The 9,628-nt window shown below is 36.4% G+C and overlaps 1 pseudogene; it reads right to left on the bottom strand.

Annotated features, from left to right (window-relative positions):
• Positions 1-6,106: 6,106 nt before the first annotated feature.
• LOC113898802 lies at positions 6,107-6,676 on the bottom strand (annotated as a pseudogene).
• Between the last annotated feature and the right edge of the window lie 2,952 nt (positions 6,677-9,628).

Raw genomic sequence — 9,628 nt, 5'->3', positions numbered from 1 at the left:
AGAGAAAGACAATTGGAAATAGAAGAAAAACAATGAATATGAGGTATAATAAATTCCAGTGAAATTAAAGACTTCCACATAGAAAAAGTAACCACTCAGGTAATAAATGAAGGGAAAACTACATTCAAGCAAAGTCTTTATAATACTTATTGCATTTAGTCTCAGGGTTTATTAGTAACTTAATGAGAATAATTTTATCTTTTAGAGAATAAGACCTAAAGTTATGGCAACAAAGAGACGAGAATGATAGGTACAGATGGACAAGTCTTTAAAGAAATTTATTAAAAGCAAATCAGTCTCATCCAGTTGCTAGTTTTGAATCAAGGGGACACTTTCTAGGATGAGAGACTTGAATGTGTTTTCAGGCTGCTGAAAAGACTCTGACAGTACAACACAGAAGAGCTGAAGATCAAGCTAAGAAAAGGGATAAAGAAAAACTGAAGTGCTGGGAAAAGAGCAGTTCAGAGGGTAACATAAGAACCCAATCATAATGGGTGGAAAAAGAAATAAGCCAGAGTGGATAAAACAGATTAAGAAGGCTTCTGTAAAATTGAATTGCTGGTGAAAGTAACAAATAGAAAGATCTGAAACGATGGGAATGATCATGCATGATTGCTAAGTCGCTTCAGTCATGTCCGACTCTTTGCGACCCTATGGACTGTAGCCCACCAGGCTCCTCTGTCTATGGGATTCTCCAGGCAAGAATACTGGAGTGGGTTGCCATGCCCTCCTTCAGGGGATTTTCCTGACCCAGATATTGAACCTGCATCTTTTATGTCTCCTACATTGGTAGGAATGTTCATTACCACTAGGACCATTTGGGAAGCCCGTGGGAATTATCATTAGGAGCCAAATCTTTTCTGGACCCTTTAAAAATGGTCTGCTAAGTTCCTGGTAATGCAGGGTTGATTTGTAGACTTCAAAGGAATTTAGATTAATTAGACCAGTCTACTTTTCTTGACTTCACCCAGGCTTATTTAGATCCCCTGAGATCTAAATCTCTAGAAGATTCTAGACTAAATGGGCCTCCCACATCAGAAATAACTAAGAACCAATAACTCTAGATTGTCACATTCTACACTGTTTTCTAAGTAGTTGCAATCCCACCCCCTCAAGTAAAAATGTCCTTAGAAAGGTTTTAAAAACAATTGTTTAGTTGCTAAGTTGTGTCCTTTCAACCCAATTAGCAGGGTTTTTTCTTCTTCTTTTTTTTTTTTCTTACTGAAAGTCTTCCCAGAGCCTTTAATAAGCTCATGAGCATCACAATTCTTCAAAAGGAGAATATAATCTGTAGTTTCCAAGGTTTATTAGATGAGAACACATTTTGATCCACAGAATTAGTTTAATAGATTGCCGAGCTGATAAAAAACACTGCACTGAGCTTGCATTGAACAATAACATCTTTTGGTTTTAAATGCTGTATTCTTTCAGTTTAGCTTTAAATTTCAATTTGAGTTAGTGAGGTAGAGCAAATTAGTTAAGATATCTATTAGTCATGTTTCTTAATTACGTGTGTGCTGTGAACTATGTGCATCCACCCACTGCAGTGGATGCTGAGAGGTAGGGAGCAAGGATGTTTGAGTTGCTCCTAGGCGCTGGGCTCTGGACTAGGTGGAAGGGAAAGTGCAGAAAGCATGGTTTGTATACCCAGAGTGCTGACTGACTTTTCTTCTCAGGATACATACTTTCTGTTCTAGCCCACCTCAGGACTTTTACCATAATATTCTTTCTTGTGAAACCTTTTTTCTGCACATTTATTCTTCCTAGCATGAATGAGCAGAGAAAGCAATGGCACCCCACTCCAGTACTCCTGCCTGGAAAATCCCATGGACGGAGGAGCCTGGTGGGCTGCAGTCTATGGGGTTGCGAAGAGTCGGACACGACTGAATGACTTCACTTTCACTTTTCACCTTCATGCATTGGAGAAGGAAATGGAAACCCACTCCAGTGTTTTTGCCTGGAGAATCCCAGGGACGGGGGAGCCTGGTGGGCTGCCCTCTATGGGGTCGCACAGAGTCGGACACGACTGAAGTGACTTAGCAGCAACAGCAGCAGCATGAATGAGACGTCTGTGTGTTCTGCATCTGTTTAGTTTTAATTGCCATTCATGTTCTTCTGGTCTTGAAAAGAGCAGGTCCTGACTTTGACTATATCTTCTCATCTGATTTTCTCCTAGACTTCACACCTTCAGGTTCCAGTCAGTCCTCAGACTTCCTGTCTTCAACCTTGCCACATTTTCAAGTCCAGCAATATCTTCTGCAATTTCTTTACTGTGACACAGTCTCTGGAAACCACCAGCAACTAGTGGTCTCACTTTCTTACACGTGTGCTCTAATTATCTAGATACAGTTGTCTTTGAAAACACTTTTTAAAGTTCTATGGAAAAGTCCTCCTGCATTTTTGAGAGTATATGTCTAAAATATATTTCAAAGTTCTGACTTTGTTAGTAACAAAATCAAGACTTTGGTATTTTTAAGTTAATGCTTTTAAATGTTCCTTTTAAGAGCTTGATTAAAAATTATGCTGTTAATTGAGATTCATTATTTCCTTCAATTTAATAAGGTCTCATCTGAGGTTGCATTAAAAATATGGCACTACCTCACTGATAATGTTTTTTTCCTGTCACTAAAAAATATATTACCATCACTGTTACTGAAAAAATTTTTAGTGTACAAAAGACCACACTTTGCTAGCAATTTCAACAAAATCTGATTTCTATCCATGCAACATTTTCCTATTATCTCTTTTGATATTTAGGATAAACGTGAATTAAAAATCAGGGAAACCACCCAGCCATACACTCCCTCAAATATGTAAAATAAAACCATCACAAAACTGAGACTTCAGCCATTTGCCTTATGAGAACACTTCCCAACAATGTGGAATTGTTTAAAACAAACAGACAAAGCAGAAAACATCAACAAGACAAAAACAAAAACTATTATTAGTGGATACTCAGGCAAAATGAAGCATGGTTTTATAAATTAGGGATTAAGGTGAGATTTTTTTTCATGTATGTTTATGCTTTTGGATTTCTGATCTTTTTGATATGGCATTTAAAAAAGCAGAACAGAAATGTGTTGATTTTTTCATTCATTTTATTTATAGAAGCTTTATTTTGTCATATATCATTTAACCAGACAACAAGCCCACAAAATACACTCAAAACTCTCAGGTTCACCAAAAGCCTCTGGAGAGCAAGGTAGGACACGCTTCTCCCAGGTTTCCCCATGCAAAGCAGACAAGTTGTCACCTTGCCTCATCTTCTTGGAGAGAGCTGCTCACTTAATTACTTATTTGCCCCCTGCCTGACCAGTGGAAGAATAACCTTTCTAGGGCATTCCTCCGCAGTTCTGTGTGATTTGATCTTTCTTTGGTGACCTGGGCCATGCCATCCCAATATGAGAAGAAGCAGCAAATTGAAGTCAGATACTTATTGGAATGAAACTCTCATTTTAAGAAGAAATTCAGATCTATTTAGCTTGACCTTGGAACTTGAATTAAATCTTTAGACACTCAACTTTCTCCAGGGAAGTGTGAGGTTTATATGAATTCGAGTGTATTAAAGCTAGTCTGGCTCTGATCTACGTACCAAGTTGGTTAATTTTTCATTTAAAGGACAAAGGGTTTCACTGGAACTAATTTAACTGACTTAATTTGTGATATTCACATGCCAGTTTATATTCTAAACCAGGAGAGGTTTTTTAAAACCATTAACATGTCATTAAAAAAACATAATACGTTCACTGATTGATGTTTTGGAGGCAGCCACAGTTGCCTATGGCTGGGGACTTCTGACATGGTTCATTTTTTGCCTTTGCTACTAACCAATTGTGTGACCCAGTATGAGGTGCTTCACCTTTCTATGATTCACTCTCTGACTAATAAACTGAGGTTATAATAACTCCCTCTTCTATCTTTCTCAAAGGGGTATACTGAGAATTAACAAGTTAACAGTCCTTAAACATATCAAAATGATCAGTTAAAAGGCAATATATTATGACTTTCATGTTATGGAAATATATTCGAAATTCATTTTTTATTACCAGAAAATATTACTGCTCTGAGATTTAGCACATAAGTAAATATAAAAATTAATTAGCTTGTTTCATACTTTATCTGCTAATGTATATGGATTTGTAAGAAACCCTGAATTAACAAAAACAAAAAAATCAAGTGCACGTGTGAACATTATATTTGTAATATTTCTTCCTAATTAATCTTTTCCATATTTTTTTTTACTGTTCAAAACTTGAGTGCCAGAAACTTCTCTTGATTAACCCTACTTCACTCCATCTCTCTTGCACTTTGTTACTCAAAATTCAATATTTACATTCATTTTATTCTATATGAGCTTTGTAAGAGTTTTAAAATGATTTCCTATATTGTTCTTTCCTCTTATCAACTTATATTATCTCTATGTCAGAGCCTGAGTACCTATTTCCTTAACTTTCCCACAGTACTGCTGTTACCAGATCACAATAACACTGCAAGAGAAATAATGTTTGCTAATTACACACCAACAGGGCTGGAGTTGGAATTTGATAAGTGGTTCCTTCCTCATCTTATTTTTTACCTATTTTTATTAAAAACCAGGGATTACATCATATATATAAAGCAAATAGACACTTGTCTTAAAGATACTTACAAGTTCACGTGTGATTTTGTTACACATAAATGATGTAAATTTTTACACAATCTTGTTTGTCATTGTATTGTCAATAAAATAACCCCAAAATGGTAATTACATTACCAATTGAAAATTATAGTAATATTTACCAGGATAAATCTGGATGCTTTTAAAACAATGAAATATTTGGATACTGGAAAGAAAGGAAATTATAAGAGGAGGAAATTGTGACATTGGGTAGAGAATGGTAGAAGCACAATGATATTTTAATTTTCAAGGGATAAATTTAGTACCATCTAATCTTACATTTGATGTTACTTGTAGTAATGTTTCTGATTTTGTTGTTGAAAGTTTCAAATCTCACAGTTTTTATAGACACAGTTTTTACCTGCCTGATTCCTTAAGGAATCAGGAAGCAGTGTTTCTTTGGCTCCACCTAGCATGGTCATCATCGGAGAAGGCAATGGCAACCCACTCCAGTGTTCTTACCCGGAGAATCCCAGGGATGGGGGATCCTGGTGGGCTGCCGTCTATGGGGTCTCACAGAGTCGGACACGACTGAAACTACTTAGCGGTAGCAATCTTACATAAGATAAATGATTAGTATTTTTTTAAGTATCTATAATGTAAGTTCTCAAACATTCTTTTCAAATGGAAGGAAAAGTAGAAGACAAAACCTCTAATTAATGTACAAGTGTGATTGAAGGAGACATCTTATAGCACCTTCAGTTCAGTTCAGTCACACAGTCAAGTCCAACTCTTTGCAGACCCCATGGACAGCTGTATGCCAGGCTTCCCTGTCCATCACCAACTCCGGGAGTTTACTCAAACTCATGTCCATCGAGTCAGTGATGCCATCCAACCGTCTCATCCCTCTGTTGTCTCCTTCTCCTCCTGCCTTCAATCTTTCCCAGCATCAGGGTCTTCTCCAGAGTCATTTCTTTGCATCAGGTGGCCAAAGTATGGAAGTTTCAGCTTCATCATTAGTCCTTCCAATGAATATTCAAGACTGATTATCCTTTAGGATTAACTAGTTTTATTTCCTTGCAGTCCAAGGGACTCTGAAGAGTCTTCTCAGACTCTTCTCTCAGAAGAGAGAAAAGCTCTATGAAGATCTTTCTTTATAGTCCAACTCTCGCATCCATCATGACTACTGTAAAAACCATAGCCTTGACTAGATGGACCTATGTTGGCAAAGTAATGTCTCTGCTTTTTAATATGCTCTCTAGGTTGGTCATAGCTTTTCTTCCAAGGAGCAAGTGTCTTTTAATTTCATGGCTGCAGTCACCATCTGCAGTGATTTTGGAGCCCAGGAAAATAAAATCTGTCACTGCTTCCATTGTTTCCCCACCTATTTGCCATGAAGTGATGGGACCTGATGCCATGATCTTAATTTTCTGAATGTTGACTTTTAAGACAACTTTTTCTTTTTTTTTTTTTTTTTTTACTTTTATTTGCATTTATTTTTTGCGGCATTTATTCCTGGGCCATAAGTTTTTGTTTCTTCAGTTTCTTCTGGGATCTCTTTTTCTTCTGTGCAACCTCCTCTTCTGGTTTAGGAACAATCTGTTCTTTTTCAGTAAGGATCATCTCAATGTGGCAGGGAGAGCTCATGTAGGGGTTGGTCCGACCGTGAGCTCTGTAAGTCCTGCGCCGCATCTTGGGGGCTTTGTTCACTTGGATGTGCTCAATGACCAGAGAATCTACATCTAAGCCCTTAAGTTCAGCGTTACTCTCTGCATTTTTGAGCACGTGTAGTAAAAATTCAGCACTCTTTTTGGGCCGCCGACCCTACGTCCAGCCCCGCTATTTGGTCTGTGCACACCTACCAGCTCCACCGTTGTAGTGACAGAATGGCACGCGTTGCCTCTTTAAAGTGACATCCTTCAGATACTTGGTGGCTTTTTGGATATGCATACCCTTTAGGGCCTGGGCAGTTTCACGAGTGTTCTTAAAGTGAACACGAAGATTTGAACCTCTTGATTTGCATGATTTTGTGGGGTTTTCTGGGTCAAGTGAATAGTGCACCATTTTTAGGGGTCACCTCAGGCCACTTACCGGAAAAGCTAAGACAACTTTTTCACTCTCCTCTTTCACTTTCATCAAGAGGCTCTTTAGATCTCTTCATTTTCTGCCATAAGGCGCCTAGTACATCATGTAATTATTTTTCCCTTTGCCTTTTTAAAAAAATTTATTGTGTATGTGTTAGTTGCTTGCTGCTGCTGCTGCTAAGTCGCTTCAGTCGTGTCCAACTCTGTGTGACCCCATAGATGGCAGCCCACCAGGCTCCCCTGTCCCTGGGATTCTCCAGGCAAGAACACTGGAGTGGGTTGCCATTTCCTTCTCCAATGCATGAAAGTGAAAAAATAAAGTGAAGTCGCTCAGTCGTGTCCGACTCCTAGCGACCCCATGGACTGCAGCCCACCAGGCCCTTCCGTCCATAGGATTTTCCAGGCAAGAATACTGGAGTGGGGTGCCATTGCCTTCTCCAGTTAGTTGCTTAGTTGTGTCCAAGTCTTTGTGACCCCATAGACTGTAGCCTGGCAGTCTCCTCTGTCCATGGAGTTCTCTAAGCCAGAATACTGAAGTGGGTTGCCATTCCCTTCTGAGCCAGGGATCTAACCCAGGTCTCCCACATTGCAGGCAGAAATTTTACCGTCTGAGCCACCAGGAAAGCCCTATTTTAAGTTTATTGCCTTATTATAAAGATCTAAATAGAACAGAAAAATATTTCTATGGTTAAATAATAAGAGAAATGCCTGATGCTCTTTATTTTGTCACCAGAATCCTTGGAGAATTTTTTAATAGTTCGCTATTTAATTTTAAAAAAGAAAGGGAGCTCTCAGACCACAGCCCTGCTCTCAGTTTTCTGTATCCAGTTAGTATCATGAGTCTATCTTCCCTCAAGGTGAAGGGAACAGTCCCCAAGTCTTTAGCTCACAGCACGAGCTTGCTGTACAAAGTTTAAAATATACTTTTGTTCCATAAACATCATAAATATCAGTACTGATAAGACAGAGATAAAATGTATCAGAGTATGATTCCAAAATAAAGGGGCAAGAGTCATGCTCCAATTCTTGCTAATTCATTTATTCTGAAATTCATTTACTTCATAAAACTTGGAAACTTATTTGCACAAAACTGGGCAAAGCAGTCTCATCTTTTTCTGTATTTGCAGTTATAACAAAATTGTTATTTCTAACATACATTTTCTCCGTTTTCCTGTCACTCCTAATTATTTTTTTCTGACTAGCTATTGATTGGTCAATTTTCTGTTTTTAAGAAGGCAAGCTTTTTGACTTATTTTACAATGTAAACATTTTCTGCCATTTTTTAATCTCAGTTAATGATTACCTTATTTTTTAATTATTTCTTTCTAATATCTAAATAATAATGTTCCATACTTTCTTATGAGAGTAGCTTTAGCCATGTCCTATAGGTTCTGTATAAAGTATATTCATGCAATTTTATTTTCTATATAGTCTCCAATTTAGTATGTACTTTGTTTTTTATTTTTATTTTTTTTACATTTATTATATTTTGAAGAGATTTATATTTAAAATGTTCAAGTTATTGGGATTTTGCCTATGATTTTATTTTTAAATTCTAAATTTACTATACTGTAATCATGGAATGTAATCAATATTGTACTTTTTTAAACTTGAAATATAATAGTGGTTGATTTACAATGTTGTGTTAGCTTCAAGTATATAGCACAGTGATTCACTTATATATATGTATATAACAGTCATGTATATATTTACATATATATTCTTTTTCAGATGCTTTTCTATGATAGGCTATTAAAAAATATTGAATATAGTTCCTTGGGCAATATAGTAGGTTTTTCTTGGTTATCTATTTTATGTACAGTAATATGTACATGTTAATCTCAACCTCCTAATTTATCCATTTTTATTGTGACTTTTCTTTATGGTCTGATATTTGTATATAGTCAACGGGCACTTGAAAACTGCCCCAATAAGTAATTTCAAGTACACAGTTAACCCTATTGCTAATGGTTTTAAGCAGATTCTGATAGTTATACTTATCTTTCATCTATTTGGCTTCCTAGACCATGAGGTGTGTTCCCACAGTTTCTTATAATTCTGATGAATTTTGCCTTATACATTTTGATGCTCTGTCATTTGGCACATTTCTATTACAGTTGTTTTTTGTGAGTTATACCCTTATCATTACAAAGTTGGTTTTTTATAAATCATTTTAGAATTTGGATCTGACTTTCTCTCCCCTCTTCCTCTTCTTTTTCCTCTTCTACTGCCTTAGGTCTTTGTCATTTCTTTTACTTCCCACCTATCTGAGATATTCTATTAGTCTGGTGTCTTATCACTGCATAAAAATGAATTATATTGTGCCATCCAGCAAGATGCTGTTTTTTTACATGTAAATGCATTCCATTTATATTTTACTATAACAGATGTTTTGTCTTAAGTTTATTATTTTATGCAATGATTTTTGTTGTAATAGTTTTTAAACCTCTCTTCCCCACTAACTTTTTAAGTATATACTAAGGATTTATTCCTGGACTGATTTTGGCACCTAGAGGAGTAGAAATAAAAGAACTTACTCAATGTCATTTTTGTTGAATGAATAATAAAAATTAATAGAATGCAATTCACTGATTTAAATACCTTCAAGTATATAGCCTTACTCTAAATAAACTTACACCTTTTCCCAACACTCTTATATGAAGAAAATGAGTAGCCTTACTTTTTTTTCCCACCTCCTCTTCCTGACAATCTTTGATATTTGGTTAGGTATATTATTTTTAGAATATCAAAGTTTCCGTTTAGCTCTATACTCATATTTCACACCACAGATTGCTCATTCCCACATTCTTTATTTGATCCCTGGCTAGATATTTTCATAAAATAGTTATTTTCAAAAATGTCTCCATATTCTTTTAGGTTCTTGCAAGATTTGAGCATCTTTCTGTTGCTTTATGCGTAGACCATAATTGAACTGGTCATAACATTT

Source organism: Bos indicus x Bos taurus, chromosome 9 (assembly GCF_003369695.1).
Source record: "Bos indicus x Bos taurus breed Angus x Brahman F1 hybrid chromosome 9, Bos_hybrid_MaternalHap_v2.0, whole genome shotgun sequence".
NCBI lineage: Eukaryota > Metazoa > Chordata > Mammalia > Artiodactyla > Bovidae > Bos > Bos indicus x Bos taurus.
This window is presented reverse-complemented; position numbering and strand designations above follow the sequence as displayed.